The following is a 23,750-nucleotide window of genomic DNA, read 5'->3' as shown; positions in this document are numbered from 1 at the left end:
GACAGGAAATCCACATCAGGAGGGTGCCAATTCCTTGGTGATAGGCTGGTGGCGTGGCAGTGCAAGAAGCAACACACCATCTCTACCTCAACAGCAGAAGCGGAATACGTATCTGCATCAGCTTGTTGTACTCAAGTTATCTGGATCCAACATCAGTTGTTGGACTACGGTTTGAATTATCTAGAAACCCCAATTCATTGTGATAATGAGGCTGCTATTCAAATCACTAAAAATCCGGTCCAACATTCCAAAACCAAGCACATTGACATCAAAATTCACTTTATCAGAGATTGTTATGAGCGTTCGCTCATCCGGCTAGAACAGGTTCCCACTGCCACTAATGTGGCAGATCTATTCACTAAGCCTTTTAACAAAGCTCGATTCGATGTGCTTGTGGGATTTTTGAAAATGATTCGTTTTGAGGATTAATTTTTGTTATTAATTAGGTTAGTTTAAATTTGAGCATTTAAGTCATTTCATTCTCTTCCATGCACAAATTTAGGGGGAGAAATAATCAAAACCAAACAAAAATTGAAAAATTAAAAAAAATCCAAAAACATTCTGGTTCTGTTTTATTTTTTTAGAAAACATTCAAAAATCCAAAAACATTAAAAATTCAGAAAATTAAAAAAATTGTTGCATAAAGTTTTGCTTGTTGATGAAGGACTTGGAAGTGATATTATCAAGTGATAACAGACAATCAAAGTCTGCACGAAAGATTCTAATTGGACATGACTAGGCAGAGTTGAACCTAGGAAATCTATAGACTTGACAAATCTTGACCTAGTTAGATCCGTTTAGCCTGACAATACGACGCTTGGATAGCTTGAGCAGGGAGATATATATGGTAATCTGCTCGTCACATTAAATGAACCCGTATCTGGAACCATGGATTAACTTTTCCTCGATGTGCGGATTCTGTCCTTAATTCCGGTATTGATGGGGCGACTGGTAAATTCCGATAAATTGGGTTTGTAGAAGTTTATATTATTTATTTCTATCTGTTAGTCATATGTTACCTCCTCTGCATGACTCAAAATCCGACCTGGATTGTAACATATGCAACTCTATTTCTCTGCATCTTCTATCTATGCAATTCTTTCTATCTGTTAGCCATATACTGTATCCTTTGCGTGACTCACAATCCGACCTGGTACACAGTATAAGCACCATTCTACTTCTCAACCCCTCTAAAACTTCAGTTAGTCATATGTTTCACCCTCTACGTGATTGGAAGAGATCCGACCTGGGTGTATAGCATATGCATTCTAAATCTATCTTCTCTCTTTATAATTGTCTACTCACCCGATGTAAGGAGTATTCTGGAAGCCTTTGATTGTTGGGGCATATCAGGAAGCGGGAAACACGTTCTAGTACAATTAAAATTGAACACATACAGATTGTCTGTAAACCTTTTCCACTCCCTCTTCTCCTCTTTGGACTGGGTCTTACACTATGTAGGAGTCGCAAGCACACTATCTCTCACTACTCTCTCTCCTCGAAAAACTTTTTGCGAGATCTTGTGAAATCGACTAGTCCACTTCGAAGGTATGATGAAACCGACTGGGAATCTGCTTTCTATTCGTCGTTCCGACCAAAACTGGAGGAGTAATCTGCGTTTTTATGATCGTCGGCGTTTACTGTTCTTGAGGGGTTCACGGTTTGAGGAGATTCAAGAACCGTAAACCCATTTTGGCCTTACGACCGTAAACCCATTATTGGCCTTACGACCGTAAACTCCTCTGAGCTTACGACCGTAAACTCAGTTTACGGTCCGTTGACCAACTTTGACCGTAAACCCTATTTTGACCCACTTTGACCGTAAACTCCTTGTTTGACTAATTTTTACCGTAAATTCTAATGTTTTGCAGTCAAACTAATTTTTAAAGGCCAAAATAAAAATTGTTTATCTAAGAAAACTAAAAGCTTTAAATTGTTAAATACTGTGTTTTTTTACTTGGCCTGTGTAGTGCAGATCAATGGCGAATCTTAAGTTTGCAGACATGTACAACCTAGCGATTGTCTTGGATGATCCTCCGGTCGCTCATGCAGAATTCAAATCAATGATCTACAGACTGAGAGAGTGCTGCGTGTTTTGTGCCATCATAGTGAATCCCATCATTTATCAAAACATTGTGCGGAAGTTATGGCAGACGACTAAGATGTCAAAAGTCAATGGAGAGATGTCGATCGAAGCTGTGGTTAAGGGCTGCAAGATCAGAATCACGGAGCAGTACATCAGAGATACTTTGCTGGTCAATGATGAATCCAATTTTCTACTGAAATTGGGATTGATGATGTACAACAGATTCTTGAGAAGATGGGATACGAGGGTACCTACCCTCCCACAGTGAACAAGCTCTTGCCTCCTTACTGGCGATTCATGGCACACGTGTTCGTGAGCTGCATCTCAGGCAGGAGATCAGGAGCTGACGAAATCTCTCTCAGAAACACAGGGGCGATTGTCTCTTTGGCTTCTGGCATTAAATTCAACTTCGCGAAGTTTATTCTTGATGAGTTTTTGGTGAACCCTAATTCCATGACCCAGGGAACCAGAGATGCATTCTTGTTATATCTGAGGTTTATTCAAGCGTTCATCGACGATCAATTTCCAGAGATGGTCAAGGATGGTGACAAGCTAGATATAAAATCCTTGGGGCCTCACATTGTTGGTCTTATTAAACAAAATCGGAAGGGCAAGGTTGTTTTTCAAGGATTACATCCCCTGGTGAAGTTCAGGAAATTTTCTGAGCTTGATGAATCTTCTGAGTCTCATGGAACATATGATAAAGCATCATCTGAGCCCACTTCCTCTGAAAGGGTTGTTTCTGACGATGTCATCACCATTTCAGATCATGATGCCGATGAAACTGCAGCTGCAAATGCCCAAGTTGCTGAGTAACACGAATTGCAGTCGGTACAGGTTCAAGGGGATTACAATAAAGGGTCGGGGCCTGAGACTGAATTGTATGAGGATCTCGACCTCATAGGATTCGATAATGATGAAATTCCCTTAAACTTCAGTAGCACTGAAGATTTCATGACCGGAGAGAGCCTCGACAAGTTGCTTGATAATGTCGATGAAGTTGCTCATACGGCCACAGAGACAAGGGAAGAAGAAGATGTTCTTGAAGCCACTCCTACTCCTACCAATCCATCTGCAGAAATAGCAACTCCTATGGTGACAGTATCAGGGATTCTTCCCCTTGATGTTGTCTTACCTACATCTGAGCCAGTGGAAAGTGATCACACCACTACTCAAGCCTCTCCTCCTCCAAGGAAAAGGCACATACTCATCCTTAGACTGGCAACTCAAAGTGTTACAGCTCCACCAACAACCACACCTGCCATAGTCTCTGAAGAACCCGTCAGTGAAGGTCCTAGTACCTTCTATGAAGCTGGTGGCTCTTCATTCCCAACAGGTTTCTCTCCTCCCAGGACAGAAGATGATGCTGCCTCGGTCAAGCTAGCTAGGCTCCTGGCAGAAGAACAATTTTCTACACCACCCCCACACGGCAAAGGAATTTTATTGGGGTGACAGCTCAGGAGAATAGATTCCCTCACTTCTTGGACTCTAGAAACAGATCAACGTACTAAATCAGAAGAATATTGATCTTAATCAGAGAAATATTGAGCTGGTTATCAAGGTCGCAGACCTTCAAAATGAAAACACAGAGCTCAATGTTCAAGTGGCCGAACTTAATGAGGATAAAGTTCTGAAGACAAAGCAGATTACAGATCTTCAGACACATTTTGGCCTGTTGACCGCCAGCTACTACGATTTGAAGAAAAAGTTGGAAGATAAACTCGGCGATGATTTCAAGTCATCTGTTGACAAGCCACATATTTATCTTCCCAACCAAGATGTTCCCATTGTTCCTCAACCTACCAGAACCACCATCATCGAGGACCATTTTGAAAAGGAACCGACTCAAGCTCCAAGTGCAGCAACATTAAAACGCGCCAAATTGGACAAGTCTACTGACAAGTCTTCTGACAAAGGTCAATTGCTATTCAAAAGGAGCGTAGATCATAAGGCTGATAAGTTTTCACTAATCCAACAAAGGCACCCAGGGATAGTCCATAGATCACCATTACAGATCTGGGCGTGCATTGTTTCAGAGATACGTATGGCGATAGGTCTGGAATCATCTCGTGGGGATTCCATGACACCATGAACATGTTTATGGTGAGGAGAAAGAGCGGCAATAAAGAACTATACAAAGATGCTCACGACTTTCATTCTTTTACTAAGATTGATCTTATTGAGCTGTCCAATGCTCCTTTCTCAAATCCATCAGGAAATCCCAGGGCGAGTCAGTTCAAATACTTTTTGGAAGATCAAGTAGCCAAGGGATTCCTTTCAATGAAGACTGCAGTCTTTTGTCAAGGTCCACAAAAAGGTCATTGATCCCAAAACAAGTCAGCCACTTCGGTCAGTGATGTGGCCTGCTACTGCTCAAGTTAAGCACATTCCTGTTCCTCAAAATTATTCAGATGGTTCTCTCACATCCATGCAATATTCGATGTATGATGAATCCACAGATGCTGCTGTCATCAAGCTTAAGGAAGACTGCTTCTGTCTATATGACAAAAGGGATTTGCATTAATTTGGCAAGCGGGACATTCATCATCTCGCTGCTCATCAGATTGTGGTGGATGAAGATATCTTTGAGCCTGCTGCAAAAGAATATACTTCGATGGTGGCTGCAATTATAGAGAAGAAAATATGGAACGAAGCGATGGGAAAGTCTGATGTACTGGTGGTCGACAACTGAGTCCAAGCTAGCACAAAACCAAGGGGGAGATTGAAGAGTCCAGTTAATGGTTTGGTTTAGGCTTTCAGTTTATTTTGTTTTGGCAAGAGTCTGTAATACAGTTTATGTGGTGTTTATGTGAATTTGGTCATTTTGTGTGTTCATGACTGTAAACATGGTTTACGGTCGTGAACACTGTTTGCGGTCTAAGTCGAGTATAAATAGTGGACGAGTTGGTCTTTTGTGGTTGTTGATGCCATAGAGTTTACAGAGTAGTCCATCGAGTTGTACCTGACGATTTATTGAATATAATCGTGTGCAAGCTTGGTTTCTTTTCATCTTGTTCTTATTCTGTGATTGTTTATTGCTTGATTGCTGGTAAAGATCCTTATTTGGACCTTACATTCCCGACTTCTGGTCGTGCGATGGCAAACAACGACTCACGAGCAACAGCAACGGCGACATGATAATCACTTCCAGATTGAACGCCACCCCAACGGTGGCTTCATTCTCAGCCACAACAAAAACAACGAAGACTGGGCTCTTCGAATTCCACAACGAAGATTTCATCGGCAGCGTATCCAAACTAGTAGCGGCAGCGGCGAACAACAAGAAAAAGGGACGGAGAAAGAGCAGGTTAGCGACTCGAGTTTTCGCAGCAGCAAAGGTTAGCATCGCCGGCCGATATCATGTATGAAAGGGGGTGGTGCGGTGTCGGAGATCGAAGGGGCACCAGGTGATGGCAGCTGAATGCTAAGGTGACGGCCGCTCCTTAGGGTTAGGGTTGGAGAGGCGATGCAACAGTTTTATACCCGATCCTTTCCAATCTATTCTCCATATTGACAAGACCCACCCCTCCTTCTCCTCTTCTTGCAAATTAAATCTGAAATTTACAATCTAAACCCTCCCCTCTGAAAATCATTTCATATCAAGTCCAAAATGTTACCAAACACTCCTTGACTTATGAAAATCCTCACAATAAAGTCCCGAAATTACATTTTAACCCTCAGAAATCAAAATTATATCTTTGGCTCCCCGAAACCATTACCCCACTAATTATTATTTGAATTTCGGACTATAATGATATAAGATAATAATAAGAATCGCTTCTCGGGTTTCCGGGATTATTATTTAATCGCTATGTTTTAAAAGGGATGTTACAACTCTCCCCCACTTAAATTTGATTTTGTCCTCGAAATCGTTTCTTATCATCTCTTACATGCCAAACAACTTGAACTACTTGGCTAGCATCCCGAACATAACCCTAGCCTTTCCCAGGCGACCATGTCCAACCCTCGAAGGGTTCTAAAACCAAGAAAATAAATAAATCCCTTACAATATGATCACATTTACTCAATTTGAAATCTGGAGTCTCGGGAAGGTTTGGCTCCTTGACAGACTACCCACCCTTGTTCATTGTTGAATGCATTGCACTTAACTCTCAATCGGCTACTTAACTCCTGATAACGTGAGGTTACACTAGAAAACAGAATCACAAACCCCACACTGCTAACTATGATCTCATATTTAGATCAACAAGACAATGTTTCCTTTAGTTCCCGAACCACATACGTATAATAATCGACTCATAAGCATGAATACTCGTACTTGACCCAATCAGTCTCGGGCTGGAATACCAGGCATGCCTACGACGGGTCCAATCATCCCTAGGATGGAATACCCTCGATTGGAATACCACTATATACATAACTCGAGTCTAACCTATAACTTGAACTCCAAGGACCTATCCTTGCATCTCACCCAAAATCCTCTGATTCGCCACAACCGGGTAGCACTCATCTGAAATACCGGGTTCCGGCTCGGTCACGAAGCTAAGGACTCCCACATAGTTGCTTCTCACGACTCCCGAACAAAATCCATCCCTGGAACTAGTTACCACTAGTTATCATGCCACTGCGACTCTAACAACCTCCTGGTCCACCCAATTGGATCCATGCGCGTATCCCGCCGTTACCAAATCCACGACTAAGAGTGACTGTTACTTGACCAATGGTAGCGTTACATCACAAGCAACCTTAAGCAATCCATTGCTTCCTTGACCTCACAAATGTAGTGACGTTCCTACAGTCTTATCACTAGCTTAACCAGGTCTAATCCGGTTCCCAGAACCTAAACGACAGAACATTCTAATCCCAAGCCTTCCCAAAACTGACGAATACCCATTCAGATCTACTCCCGGTCACCTAACTGGAGTATTACCTGATTCAAAGAGATTAATCCCATGAAACCCTCCGAACTGATGAGATCACCAAGATCCAATGTACTCTATCCGATTTCTAATAACAACTTCCGATCAACCCAAAATATACTGGAGTCTTCAGCCCAATCCAGCAACACGTTCGATACTTGGGAATAGACCTACTGATTGATATAGCATAGCAATATACTTAATACCCGCACATACATCTACAAACACATATAGAGTCTTCAGTATGACTGGACCGCCTCACTAGGCCTTTAGTCATCTGGACCACTCTAAACTATTGAACATCTCCTTTGACCACCCCTGGTGATCTTTCCCACGCAGACTGTTCTCACCCACTTAGGGTTCCGAACTCCTGATCCATTTCGTGGAATCTAACACCGGCCTAACCCTAGGCCTTATGTCGATCGTCCATCCTCTCGGAAATTCGTGGTCTGTTCCCTGACCTGAGTGTCTACCGCATATGCTAATAACCTGCACACATGTGCCGAATGTACTGCCGAGTCCTGGCAGCTATCAAAACCCTCAACTTATCAATCCAAAACCTCCAGAGTCGAGCACACCGTCGGCTGAACACTCGACCTGAACACAATTTATGACTAGAACTCCAACCTGGTTTCCCGACTTCTGCTATCAATCACCAGGAAAACATGATACTCATGCTCAGGAGTTCTACCAAACTCCAAATTCACACAACCCAAAAACCAAACAGCCACTTTGGTTGTCTTCCTTCATGACAATGATGCGAAACTTATCCTATCTCCAAAACCAATCCTGCCTCTATATCACGTGACAATTCTCCCCCACTAAGATTCGACTAAGTCTTCACAATTCATGAAAATTAGAGAATTTCCAATCTTTCTCACTACCAACGATCGATCCAAATACAACCAACTCTTACCACTTAGTGCTCAATTACCAGCCAATCCCTAGTGATCACACAATTCTAACAACTAGCTGAACACTTTCTGAATCCCATGGACACCAACAGTCCCCAATGCTCGAGTGATCCCACTCCCAAATCTTAAAGTCCAAAGATAGATACTGCAACTAATGTCTCAACAACAAGCTACTTCCCTTCGTGCTTCCCTCCGCCAATCAATAATGCTTACTAAAACCACTGAATCCTGACAATGCTGAATAACCATCATGTGGGACCCTGTCCGCAGACCTCCCATATAATACCCTTCTTCTCAAGGTGCTCCAACAAATCCCCCTCTCTCGGCTCTAGAAATCATATCATTCAGGGCCTCGCACCCTGACTTACTTACCAACTCAATCATCCACAACTGAACTGCAATAGCTGAAACAACCTTTGCCCTAGACCAGGCTACAACCACTCCCAAGACATAGTCTACAATCCTGAAAGTGCAATAGATCGCACAATTAGTCCTTACCGTCCAATATAAGAGATCCAAGGCGAAATGGACCTCCAAAATACTTATGCCACATCGACCCACCTGCGCTTACCTGCGCTAAACGACGGTCACCAATCCCGATGACCAACTAACCCCGAGTTAGAATACAACCTGATCTTGGGGTCACAAGCCTGCTTAATCCTTCGAGCTCGTAAACTGAAACGGCACAATCCTTGCCCTAGAAACGACATTCCAATCCTACCAATAAACCATTTTTAAATCTAGTTGCATAACTCCAGCTGAACACAATCATTACTCCTTTCCGGAGTCCCCGCGACTCACATCCGGCCTCGAGCAAAACCCCCGAGCCTTAAATCTAGAAACTAAGGTGTTACCCATTCACCCGCGAAAATATAATGAGTACAAATCGTCTTCCTGATCCCAGATAACTGTAGCCCTCTGCTCATCAGAATATGTCCCAGTAACAAGTCCCAGTACTGAAAAGCTCGACCAGCTCCTCCCCCTGCCGTCGTTACAGCTCTTGAAGCTGTTGCGGCAGCCGTCTCAATAATTGCTACATAGCGCTCATCAAGGTATTCAACCATGGCGGTCTTCATAGACACAAACATCTCCAGAATCTGACCCCGGACAAATCCTGATCACCTCCTCCCAGATGATCTCACCGACAAGATCCACTGACAATGCTGGCCTATCCTGGCTGCCAGCTCCCGATCCTAACTCGAATCCGCTCTCAAGACGTCTCGTAACTACCATTCTGGTAACATACCAGAAAGGTCTTTGATAACCCATATAATGACAAAGAGCCAATTCCAAACCAAACCCTAGGGGTTGTGACTTCGTTGCTACGCGTATGGGTCCTGTGATTTCAGTAGTAGGGGCCCATACTACCTTCCACACCTACCCATATTTGTCTCAAGTATCATCACAATGCCCTAACAATATACATAAACATAGCGAGCGCTCAATCCTCACTCCTAGAGGAATGCTAAATATCTCATAACTGGCCTCTCGGCCTCACACAACCCACCTTCCATGAAACTTCCATCAACCCTGCAGCACTAGTGTATGCTAGCCATACATAACGCTGGATCCCATAGACTTTTGAATATTAGATACTAAGCCCTAGTCAATAAGAATAGAACATAAGGCCAAATTAAACATTCTCAGGCTATAAGATCTTAATTATATACAGCCGTGATGCATACACAAGTAACTACAATAATGATGTCAATCTCATATAAGGAAACGCTAGGCTAGCAGGTATCATGTAATCAAGGAATTCTATCATGCAATTGCTGAAGATCCCTAGCGTAGTACTAGCATGCTATTCTAAGATATCACGTAATCAAATAACTGTATGGTATTTTGGGTCTACCTACTGGCTCTGGCTGATCGTACACCCTGCATCCTCCTTTACTTATTTTGAAAACCATTTAAAAATTCTTTTTAAAATCCTTTCCTTGATTTGAGACTGGATTCACACGAGTGTTCCTCCAATTCACTCAAACCAAAGCTCTGATACCAACTTGTAACATCCATAAAATTCAAGCCAAATTTAAACTTTTTAACACATTTTAAAACCATTAAGTTATTACAGGTTGTTTTCCAAATAGTTTAGACATCAGAGTATTCCAGAATCAATCATGAAAATATGAGGAGGTGCACGATCACGCCTTTGCCTTCCCGCAATCATCCAAAGTGCCTGAAACAAAATCAACAACTGTAAGCCCGAAGCTTAGTGAGTTTCCCCGAAATACCAACGCCATACAAACATAACCATATCATATATACAATGCAGAACAACATGCATAATGAGTCATCAGACTGACTGGACCGCCTCACAGGCCTTCAGTCTATCTGGACTGCTCTTCGAGCCTTCGGCACGTCTAAACCGCCACACAGGGCCTACAGCCTATTCGGACCGCTCGCCGGGTATGTTGGCCTACAACACAAAGCAGGACCGCCTCAACCCAACCCTCAATCAAACAAACACGTGCACATAAATATCATACGCTAGCTCATTTCATATAACAGTCAAACTGATCTCCAATCATAGCAACATCCCAATAATCAGGGTACAGACCTAACCGGTCACTAACATAGCATCATCCTATAACCAGGACAATCATGTGCACATAGACATCATATAACACTAGCATGTATATGTATAACAGTCAAACCGATCTAACAGATCACAAGCATAGAAACAATCCTATAACCAAGATATCAACCAAACAGGTCAGTAACATAGCATCATGCTATATACAAGGATACCGACCCAACCGGGTCACTAAAGCATAGCATATCACCATCCTAACTACCAGGATATAAATAAGTAAGCATAACATGCAATAATCCGAATACAATCCATAAAGGGTTGGCCTTGGTGCCTTAGACCCTGTTGATATAGTGAGGAGAACTCACCTGGCACTGCTGAAGTCTCGCAGGTACACTCCAGCTGCTGATTGACATATTTCCGAACTGTCAACATCAAACAATACCCAATTAATAATTGGGTTCCAAGCCCAAAGTCCAACTCACAGTCCTAAAGCCCATCTATTTACTTTGGTCCATTAACTTGTTCTTGGATGGTCCATCAATAGTCTAACCACCAAAACCCTATAGGAAAGCCCAACTAAAGGCCCAAGTGAAATTAGGGTTTTACATAAATCGATAACTAGGGTTAAGTGTTTCTCAATTAACCCATTAAGGACTTAATCCATTAAGTCCCTTACTTTACTAAATTACTCATATGGTGTGATTGGGCTTAATACACAATCCCATTCCAATGGCCTAAATGTGGGTCCCGATAAGTCCAAGCCCATAATCCCAAAATTAGGGTTTTCACATAAAATGATGATTAGGGTTAAGTGTTTCTCACTTAACCCATTAAGGACTTAATCCATTAAGTCCATTATGCCTTAAGTTAGTTTGCCAATGATTATTATTTAATATTTCAAGTTATTAAATAATCTCGTGTGTCCTGATGAATTCTCAAAATTAGGGTTTTATGCCATTAGGGTTTTCCAAACCCTAATTAAGGTTTTCCAACCCAATACTAGCCCATTAGTCCATTGGTTGGGGTTTTAGGTCACATTGGGCCTTATTGGGCCCATTAGGGTTTCATTGATCCCACATTGTCCCAACATCCCCCAAACGAGGTCCAAACGCAATCAAAGCACACCGCCACCCGACATGGCGGCCGGTGGCGGCAGGAGGCGGCAAACACCACCTAACGGTGGTGGTGACGGATTTTCTTTACTATTCCGATGATTACAATATTACAACATGATGTTCAAATAAACACACACTCACGGAACACATACACACACACACACCCGACCGACCTTGTGGCGGCGGGCGATGGTTGGATGGTGGCAGCCATGGTGGTCCCTTTACATTTCTGACCCAAAAAATCATTCACATCACACACTAATAACTGAAAACACACCCACACACAAGATTCTGCTTAGGACTCCGGCCACCCACCTGGTGACATGAGGCAGCGACAAGGGCATGGAAAATGGGCAACACAACGGCTAAGGGCGGCAACATACGTTCATATCGATATCCCACGTCAACAGGTCCGGCCGGTCCTTCCCATGACCACAAAACCGGTTCAAACTCCCGTCACAAGGTCTCCAGCGTCCCACATGGAGTTCTTCCCCATTCCCGACGTCTGGTCGTGTGATGGCAAACAACGACTCACGAGCAACAACAACGGCGCCATGAGAATCAATTCCAGATTGAACGCCACCCCAACGGTGGCTTCGCTCTCAGCCACAATAAAAACAATGAAGACTGGGCTCTTCAAACTCCACAACGAAGACTGCATCGACGGCATATCCAAACCGGTAGCGGCAACGACGAACAGCAAGAAAAAGGGACGGAGAAAGAGCAGGTTAGCGACTCGAGTTTTCGCAGCAGCAAAGGTTAGCGTCGCCGGCCGATATCATGTATGAAAGGGGGGTGGTGCGGCGCCGGAGATCGAAGGGGCACCATGTGATGGCGGCTGAATGCTAAGGTGACGGTTGCTCCTTAGGGTTAGGGTTGGAGAGGCGATGCAACAGTTTTATACCCGATCCTTTCCAATCTATTCTCCATATTGACAAGACCCTGCCCTCCTTCTCCTCTTCTTGCAAATTAAGTCCTAAATTTACAATCTAAACCCTCCCTTCTGAAAATCATTTCATATCAAGTCCAAAATGTTACCAACTCCTTGACTTATGAAAATCCTTACAATAAAGTCTCGAAATTACATTTTAACCCTCAAAAATCAAAATTATATCTTTGGCTCCCCAAAACCAATACCCCACTAATTATTACTTGACTTTTGGACTATAATGATATAATATAATAATAAGAATCGCTTATCGGGTTTCCGGGATTATTATTTAATCGCTATGTTTTAAACGGGATGTTACAAGCCAAAACTTGATTTTCCCCTTAATCCATTAAGACATTGATCCAAAACGTAGATTTGAATTCCCGGTGCTGGATTATCACATAAAGTTGCTAACTTTACTTTCATTCATGGTAAACGAAGCTCTTAAGATTGATAAGGACTTAATAGATGACTTAATGAATTCATGAGACCCAATACGCCATAAAGTTGGCACCTTTATGCTTAAGGAACTCCTAATAAGCTCGGATCTAAAAGAATAAGTCCTTCAAACGCCTTAACTCATCAACCAACCTAAAAGGGTCCAAAAGCATAACAAATCAAGCCATAAAGAGGTCTAAGCATTTACAAGCCAAAGTATGAACTTTATACCTCCAAAGTCTTGCAAAAAGGGTGATGATTCTGGATCTATAGACTCCTCACCAAACAAATCACCTTCAATCTTGTTTACTTCCTTCACAAAGGGCAAAATAACCACCAAAATCTTCTCAAGAGCTCAAGAACACCACAAACAAGGCTTAAGGGTTGATTTAGGGTTTTAAGAGGTTTGGGGGTTGGTAAAGAGGCCATGCCTAGGGACTTAAGGTCCTTAAATAGGGTACAACACCCTAAAGTTAAGGTTTCATAAACACCGAGTACGTTAAGCGTAACCCTAGTATGCCCAACGTATGAGGCCTCGCAATCCCGACTGCCATCTCACTTAGTACGCTAAGCGTAGCATGTGGTACGCCCCACATACTACTCCAACGGCTAAAATGCAATATTTTCAAAATAAAAGAGCAATAAGGAACATAGCAGAAATCCAAGTGTTACACAAAACATGCTTTCATCATTCCCAACAAATTTAATATTCTTATAAATGATTTTTCATCAAGAGGTTTGGTAAGAATATAGTAAGTTGATCTATGGTATTATCAAAATGAACTTCAATATTGCCCTCTTCAACATGATATTTGTTAAAATGGTATCGAAGATCAATATGTTTAGTCTTATAATGTTGAATTGGATTATGACATATGCGAATGGAACTCTGAGAATCATAGAACAAAGGAATTTCCTTCATGTTGATCGCATAACCACGTAATTGACTTTGAATCTAGATCACTTGCGAAGTACATGCAACAACAACAATATACTTCGCTTTTATTGTGGATATCGATACACTTGTTTTGTTCTTCAACTGCCACGTCACAAGTTTCTCATCAAGAAAATGACAACCACTAGCTGTACTTTTTATATCAAGTTGACAACCTCCTAGATCAACATCAGAATATGCTTGAATGAAAAATCATGTATTCATAGGATGCCAAATTCCAAACATAGGAGTTCGATGTAGATATTGAAAGATATTTTTTACAGCAGTGAGATGTGATTCCCTTGGGTTTGCTTGATACTTGGTACAAAGAACCTATCATGCTTCGATATGTATTCAGATCAACAACAGGTTTATCAAAATATGGACTTAAGCGTGTGCTACATGCCATAGGAACCTTCGCATATGAACAAATGCTCATGCCAAATCACTCAAGCGAATTCTTCATGTAAGAATCTTGATTGATAAAAATGCCTTCTTTGCTCTGAAAAATGTTCAACCCCAAGAAATAGTTGATTTTACCCATCATGCTCATCTCAAACTAGTTGTGCATCAAATCCTCAAATTCCTTTGACAAAGCATGATCATTAGCACCAAAAGTTATTACATCTATATAAATTTAAACAAGCATAAGATGATCCTTAAGTTTATTCGTAAATAAAGTGGGATCAACTGATCCTTGCTTTAAATTAAAGATTTTCAAAAATTGATTAATGTTGGATACCAATCCCTTGGTGCTTGTTTAAAACGATAAACAACCTTGTCTAGAATATAACAATGATTAGGAAACTTATCCTTTACAAAGCCAAGTGGTTGCTAAACATATAAAGTCTCTTCGAGCACACCATTGGGAAATGCGCATTTCACATCCATTTAGAACACATTGAAGTTCTTGTGAGTTGTATATGCAAGAAAAATGTGAACTTCTTCGATTTTTGTGACAGAAGAAAATGTTTCATCATAATCAATACCTTCGTGCTGACAATAACCTTTAACAATTAGTCTTGCCTTATTGCGAACAACATTCCTTTCTTTATCAACTTTATTTTTAACAACCATTTAAGACCAACCAAAAAAACACATTTTGGTTTAGGAATTAACCCTCAATCTTTTTTTTAAAGTATTACCTTTGAAGTTTCCCTTAAGAGGCTTCTTATAAAACTTTTTCACATTATTGTTTGAATAATATACAACGCCTTAACATCTAAATTCACTATCAATCCTTCTTATTCAACATCTTCTTCTTCCTCAGAACACATATATTTCACATTTTTTTAGACACAAGTGCCAAAGGACCACCATGATTCATTTTATCCTTCACAACAGATAGTTCCTTAGTTTCATTTTCATGAGCCAGGATGTTATAAAGATTCGATAAAGAATAAGAATCAAATTTCTCTTGTGTCTTGATCATTAAAAAAAATGTTCTTCCACCCTTTCCTTAAACCTTGAATAAATGTGATGTTGAATTCAAGAACTGTACGGAAAACGTTGTACCTTGAACATTTGTAAATCAGGTCAGTGAATCGATCATAGTAGACTTTAATCGATTATGATTCCTTCTGTTTGAATTTAGACAATTCAAAAACGCATTGTGTCACTAAACTCTTTTTGGTACGTTTGTTGCCCTGAAACTTCTCTTTCAATGTGTTCCAGATCTCCTGGGCAATTTTGAATCCATGGATGTAATTTTAAACAACTTGTGGTAATGCTCCATGTAATTCACAAATACTCCTTTTGTCATTTGCTTCCATCTTCCTTCGTGTTACGGTGAGATTGTCATCCTGAGTAGTTATACAAAAAACTTCCACCATCGAAGCTCATAATAGACCATCTCAGATTGAACATAAAAGATCTTAATATATATTCCATTGAGGTAATCTTCCATTCAATCTGCCCATTGATCATAATACTCTGGAAGAAACATTAGAGTTTTCGTTGAAGAACCGAGAAGATTAACATAGTTCATCATTGTGTTTACATTCAAATTAGCCATGGAATTGTTAGTATTATGTGGGTTATTTTGGGGGAAACTCACTAAACTTTAGCTTATAGTTTGATTTTATGGTTTCAGGTATATCTGAGGATAGGGGTAAGGTGAAGGTGTGATTGTGCACATCTTTCTTGATATTTACTTGACCTATGATTTTGGGATACTCCGATTATGATTATGACTTTTGGTAACTATTTTTTGAATAATTTATTGATTTTTGCAAGGTTTTAAAAATGAAAATTTTGTCATGATTTTTGAGATGTTACAAGTTGGTATCAGAGCCTTGGTTTGAGTGAACCGGATGAACACTTGTATGACTCCATACTCAAAATATGGATCTACAAAAACATTTTTCATAATTAACTTCAAAATAACTAAAAGAAAGGATGTGATGTGTATAATCAGTCGGAACCAATGAAAGTATTCCCCAAGATACCCATACTTGTTCTATGTATTAATTATATGATAAATTTGCATGCTAGAAGTTAGAATAATGATGTGCTTAGGGTTGCATGCTAGAATGCCTGCTTAGGAGAAATGCATTTTATGCCTAATCTATGATGTGGTAGATATGCTTGATAGTGAGTAGGCTGAGGATTTTCAGGAATTATGTGTGAGGATTGCTTGATCTTTATGATGCCTTATTGCATGTAGAGTTATACTGCTCGAATGATGCTTGCTTTGTGCTTTGTAAGACTCATATTGATGTGGGTTAACTATTAAATGAATATGTTATGTTACATGTTGCAATGGTTAAATAATCTTAGAGTAAAGGATTTGGTTATATTGCGTAGCTCTTCTCTGAGTCTAATCGGTGTAGGGTTGAGTCTTTTAGTCTAAGATTAATTATGTTTTGTTGCATGTGATTATATTCATGAAGTAGTTAGCTGAAATTAATAGGGGTCTTTCAGCAACTGATTGCAGGGTGATGTGGGGTACCTAGTGTTGGAAAAGGTGTCTAAGCCCATAACTATAATTGGTATGTACTTGACCCGATAGTAGCATGCTCCATTTGGATTGCATTCATCGAAGCAATATGTTAGGAAGGATATTTGAGTAAGAGGTTATTTATGATTTATTAATATATTATAAGTATAATATATTAATTGAAGAATCATATTGTTTAATTAGTATTGGTCAAGAATTAATTTAGTGATCAAAAGAGACTAATTAAAATGATACATATGAGTTGGGCTAAAGATCCATGATTTGATTTGTGATGGGCTTATGGGTTAATCCATGAAGTATTTATCCAAATCAAATGGACGGGTCATGGGCTAATGTGTATGGATTAGGGTTACACATGACCCTTGATATCCTACACACACACACACACACACACACACACACATATATATATATATATATATATGTGTGTGTGTGTGTGTGTGTGTATATATGTGTGTGTATCTATAAGATTGAAATCGGTTACACCTTGCATTCCAAGAAGTAGAATCCGATTTTAGAGTTTCCATAACCTCTCTATATTCCTCCTAATTGTTCTTGGTGTTTTGTGATTCCGTTTGAGGCATCACACTATTGGTGTTAAGCTTTCTTGAAGCCAAGTTATTCAAGCTACTACACAAGGTAATATTCTAACTAGTTTTTATGATTCAAATATCACCTTCCATGCTAGTTTAGGCTTTATGCTTTGGAAAAATGTTTATTGCATGTATAATAGAGAAAACTTAGATCCAAAGCATTAGGGTTGTATGTGCTCCATAGGGATGTTAGAGTACATAAAACTCAACACTTAGGAGAGCCTAGGAAGTATTGTAGTGCGTATGGCATACTGTTTAGCAGGTTTTAGGAGTACCATTATGAGAAGGTGACTTAGAGGACTTGGTACGATTCTAGAGGAAAGTATGGATTGGTGTGGAAGGTAGTATTGGGCTCGTACTAATGAAAGAACAGGATCCGTACTCAAATCTATGAAAGTCACGAGGATTCTAAGAAGCCAGTATAGGATTGATGTGAGGATTTCTGTATATTGGGTGAAGTGTGATGGATTAATCATGAAAATTTGGTCTTGTTTAATAGGATGTCGATGTCTAGACGGGAAGCAGAGTCCTCTAAGACTTATGCAGGTGATATAGGGTTACACAGTTGGATTACCACTAAGGTTTCACAGATATTACTGGAAAATTTACCTAGTATCATTAGTCGAATCACTGATAGGATGATTTCCAAGTTCGAGGAGATAACTGCAACCTTTCAGAATGTAGGGGAGACTGTTGAGGCGACTATGGGTTGATCTTGATATGGGAACGTGACATGGAAAGAGAAAGATGGCTCATGATTCATCATTTTCAGCGATGGACGAAGAGTTCAAGGTTGCTAACCTGAGAGAAATGGAATGTCGTTCACGATTGCAAGAAGTGTTGGACGTGTTTGCTTGCCACAAGTTCAAATACTACAATTGTAGAGAGAAATGGAATGTCGTTCACGATTGCAAGAAGTGTTGGACGTGTTTTCACTGTAACCAGTCGGGTCATCTCAAACCCGACTGTCCTGCATTGGTAGCGGAGGGAGTGAAAACCCCAACACCTATCATCTGGTAGGAGGTCAAGGTTGGATCATAAGAAATCACAGGTATGAATTTTGATATTCAATATTATCTAGAATGAATATGTACTAATTAGTGTGGTACCAACGAATAGATAGTCATTCGTATAGTTAGCATGTTAGAGCTATTATGCTAGGGTCTATAAGTTTTAACGGAACGGGGATTCAGCCTTTGGGGTGCTTCATAAATCGACAGGTGTGTGGATTGTTGTGAAGGGTTGGAAGTTGTAATATGGGGTAAGTTTTTTACCTCGCCATCTATGGTTTAGATTTCTTTGCGATTGTTGGTTATTATTAAATAATTTTCATATGCCATTTTGCATTCCAAGAGTAGTGTTTAGAGGGTTTTGGATGAACCAATTTTAGGCTTCGACGTGGAAGATGTTGGCCAATGAGGGAGCAAGCTCAGAGTACGGGAGGACTAAGTGTTTTGCTTGAAGGTTCAACAACCACATTGATTTTGATGGTTCTAGCACAATGGGTCGGAGGAAGTTATAGCGTAAGTTTGTTGGATTTATGGTATTTAAGATTGTTGAGATCTTTTATGGTGGAGAGGATTATGGAGGGTGACTTGCTGTCAGATTCATGATTTCAGGGTTGTGTGTGTGGTCACTACGCCGGAAGCTTATAGTCAAGATCTTAATACAGCTGGTTGTCCCTTTTGGTATAATGAAATAGATTTAAGAGGAGCATGTGTCGCTCAGGCTGAATATCAATTGAAGGGTTGGTTAGCTCGTTGAATCGATAGCCATCATTGGTAAGGGTAGAGCTATTTTTGATTATCAACTTACTTTAGGGTGTGGAGGATGCATCCTCGCTTGGGTTTGGTTTAGTGGTTGAGAATGTTTGAGAATTGTTGAGTTGTATTAGTCGGCGACACTGTGGGTATGGTCATACCAACACTAATGCAACAGATCCCATAAGAACTCTGTAGTTAAGCGTGGTTGGGAATATAATGGAATTCTTAAATTCATTATGGAGCGGTTGATTCCAAGTAGGGGAGAACCGCTTGGGGTATCAGAAATATTTTCAAAGGCGAATTAACTTGGAGTTCGTACCTAAGGACAAAAGGATATTTGGTTTTTGGTTGTAATCAGGGAATCAGAGATAAAGGATTTGGGTTATGTCGTTCGGGGATGTGAAACAGAGGTAGGGCCACATTTTGGATCCATCGATAGGTTCAGGATGAGGGTTGTGTTAGGACCTTTCTGCCTATTCTTGTCTGATGAAGGCTATGGAGTTCGAAGCACATCCCGAACGCCTGATAGGGTTCAACATGCTAGAGGTTCGACTCATATTGAATTTTGATTAGGTATTCTCATAGGTGGTTGGAAAGACCATGGGCTGGGGCCATGGAATTTTTGGAAGTGTTGGAAGACTGCAGGGTAGTCATAGCGTTCACTAGGGTTGGAGACAGGTGTGGAAGTATGGTAAGTCTATGACTTAGCTTAGAGCATTCTATAAGATAAGTTAGGTCGTACCGAGAATGGTTGTGAGACTGTGTAAGGTTTGCGTATTGTAGTGTGGTATGGATTCTATGGTTTTGGTAAGTGTTAGGTGGGACGTTGGCTGGATTCCTGCATGTCGGTGGGATGATGGTCGTATGTTTATAGGCCCACCGGGCATTGATCGGGAATCTTAATGGCCGAGACTGGGTGATGGCAAGAACGGTGAGGAACTGTGTGCTTCTCATTCTTATGGTTGGATGGTGTCATAACGTTTCAAGGACCCTATTTGATTTCACTTATGTGTTGGGCCAGTAGTTATGTCGTGGAGATCCACACGGTGTAAATCGTTTTGTCTTAGCCATAATTGGGTATTTTGAGCAGTATGGGAATAATGTTGATGGCTCAGTAGCTGGAGGGTATGGGTCGGTTTTTGGTAGGATTTTGACTTGTTGGAAAAGTCACCGTTGTTTATCGAAAGTTCCTCGTGGGGTACCTTAGTGGGTCCTTATTTGTTGTTGCAATATCAGTTTCAAGTGAGTCGAGTTGCCAGTGGTAAGGTTAGTTGTAGGAACCTTGGATGAATTGTTACTTAAATTGTATCTTGAGTGCATGGTAGTATGTATGTCACCCAAGATTTTCTTTTGGATTGACCATTGATATGCTTGAGAGAGCGGTGGGATGGTGATGACTTGGCAGGCAGTCAAGTGTGTATCTAAGAACTTTTAGGCGGTTTCTAAGCTTGTTTTGAAATTCTTGATAAAAATATTTTTAGTATCGTTATACTTGGTTTGGTGGTGTTCCTAGTTAGAGACTTAGGATAAGTATGAAGACTGGATGATCTTCATCCAATTAGGGAGAGAAATAAGGTTGTCGCGGTTGAGTATTTTCAAATTATTGGGTTATTTATTCGAAGTTGTGGGTTTCTGAGTAGTCTCTTGAGTTTTCTTTATAAGATTCCTTGATTTCAAAATGGTTAAAGGGAGCTTATAGAATATGCTGGCATTGTTTCAAAGATTCTAACCAAGACAAATTTCGAGGACAAAATGTAATTTAAGTTGGGGGAGAGTTGTAACACCTAGTTCTGGATGTTTCTTTTATCATGATAGTGGGCCGTAATTGGATTGAGTAAATGTCTTGGACTTTAAGGAATAGATCCTAGACCCCATCGGATGATGAAAATGCTTGGTTAAGTGTTTCAAACCCTCGAATTTGCGTTTTGAAGAAAAGGGTAATATGGGGAATATATATATATATATATATATATATATATATATATATATATATATATATATATCAGGATTCTTTCATGGACTATGGTTTTAGTTCGACATGCTTTAAGCTAAATATAACTATATAGAATTGTGGGGCTCTTCGATATCTTTCCGTGCATATAAAGACCTCCGAAAACGGAGTTGAAACAAAAAAATTATGGTTGTTTGAAGTTGAAGTGGAAATTGGGAAATTTTGGATTACGTATGGCATAACTAAAAGTTACGCAGGGCGTAACTTGCTGATTTTGGATGTGTTTTTAATGAGTTACACAGGGCGTAGCTTAGGTTACACAGGGTGTAATCCGGGCAGATCAAAACCCTAATTCTTCGGTTTTGAGCCTTATTTAAGGGCTCTAACTTGCGGGAAACCTTCTCATTATCAGCCTCCATCACCTGAGACCAATCCTTGAGAAACCCTAGCCTTATATTACTTGTTTTTTTAGTCTTAACGTAATTTATAAGTTTATTTAACTATTGGAAGGTTGAATGTTGAAGAAAAAGGTGGAGGCAAAGTGTATTGAAGAAGGGTTCAAGTATAGATCCAACAAGGTTACATCATTCTTGAAACATTGTGAGTAAAAAGATTCTATCTTGCTCATTGATTTCTTAGATATAGTTATTTGTTTGAATTGCCACTTTTTGCTCCTTTGATCTTGTGTTTGGGAGTTGAGCCAACTCCATCACCTTTTGAGCTATATGGAACACTCTTGAGACTTATTAGGGTTGAAAAGTTGTGCTTTGGTGCTTGTACATTTAGCCATGCACGTTATGTTAGCATTTTTGATCATTTTAGTGCATAAAGTTTAGATCTTGAAAGTTTGTTACCTTGTTATGGATAAAGTTGGAAACTTTATCCATCTAAATATCATATTGATTCAGATCTGAAGGTTGGAGACTTGGACTTAATGGATTAAGTTGAGAAAGATGCATTTTTAGTCCCTTTGAGACTTAAAGACTAGATGTTGGTTGTTTGGACCATGCTAATGGATAAAGTTGGAAACTTTATCCATTATGGAGCTATTATGAACCAAATTTGAGAATTGGGTGGTTAACTTTCTGTATTAAGCACTTAATGGGAAGTTTGGGTTCAACGTGAGTACGCAGGGCGTATATATGGGTACACAATGCGTAGCTCTGTGTTGTCTCGTAAAAGCTAAGAAATACTTTATGCAGAGCGTAGGTCTGGAGTATGCAAGTCGTACTCGATCTGATGTTGACCTTTGACTTTTGACTGTTAACCGTTGACCGTTGATTTTGACCAAGTTTGACTTTAGGTCATTTAGGGTAATTTGAACAGTAGATTAAGTTGGGTCCCTGTTTGATGTTTAGGTAACCTATATAGTCGGTATTTGGAGTAGTTATAACTTTAAATATCTTTTAGAATTTGAGGTGAGTCTTCTTCACTATACTCATGGGTCGAAGGCACCAATGCCGGCCCACTAGACCGTGTTATGTATCATGGTATATAGGATGTGTTATGCTATAGTAACCTATTAGATTGGTAGAATTGTATGGTTACATGTATTTGTTGATTATGGTTTATCTGTTGCATATGTCGATTTGAGGCAGAAGGCTAAAAACCCTGGATAGGTGGGTTGAGGTGGTACTGCTTCATGTAGTAGACCAACAAACCCAAGATGGTTGAGTTGAGGCTATAAGCCAACAAAATTTGGACAGGTGGGTTGAGTCCATGGTCTAACAAAACCTATTTTCATGTATTGTACTTGTTAGTATTGAGTGGGGTATTATGGGGGAAACTTACTAAGCTTTGGCTTACAGTTTGATTTTATGGTTTTAAATACATCTGAGGATAGGGGCACGGCGAAGGCGTGATTGTGCACATCTTTCTCGATTTTTACTTGACCTATGATTTTGGGATACTCTGATTATGATTTTGACTTTTGGAAACTATGTTTTGAATAATTTATAGATTTTGATATGGTTTTAAAAATGAAAATTTTGTCATGATTTTTGGGACATTACAATAAAACGATAAGTTTTAAAATACATTCAACTCAAAAATCAGAGTATCACAAAATGAGGAATCATGAAAGCTACCGAGAATAGTGTACAATCAAGCTTTCACCTTCCCATGTTCATCTGAAGTACTTGAAACACATTTAAATCAACATCTGTAAGCATGAAGCTTAGTGAGTTCCCTAAAATATCACATACAACACAACATCTTAAACAATTATTAGTTATCAGCAATCCTAGGACTATTAGCAGTCTTGAGGACTATCAGCAGTCCTATGGGCTCATAGCATCCCTATAGGTTATCAACAACCTTGTGGACTATCAGCAGTCCTGAAGTTATCAACAACTTAATAAACACACATAACAACAATCATAAAATAAGACTCAACTAGTCTAGCGTCCACATCACTATGACATAGGTAATATAGTGATATGACTCACCTCGCAAACATCAGGCTAACCCAACAACTCTTTAATAGAGGAGACTAATACTACGAGACACCTAAACACAGTATAAGAGTACCCACTCAATCCACACCCTAAAACTCCAAGTTGACCAAAGTCAACAATGGTCAAAAAGTCAACAGTCAAAGTCAGTCCCAGTTGATTGTCACGTTGTGGCCACCCATTAGTCACGTCGT

This window comes from Lactuca sativa, chromosome 8, assembly GCF_002870075.4.
Source record: "Lactuca sativa cultivar Salinas chromosome 8, Lsat_Salinas_v11, whole genome shotgun sequence".
NCBI classification, from domain to species: Eukaryota; Viridiplantae; Streptophyta; class Magnoliopsida; order Asterales; family Asteraceae; genus Lactuca; species Lactuca sativa.
This window is presented reverse-complemented; position numbering follows the sequence as displayed.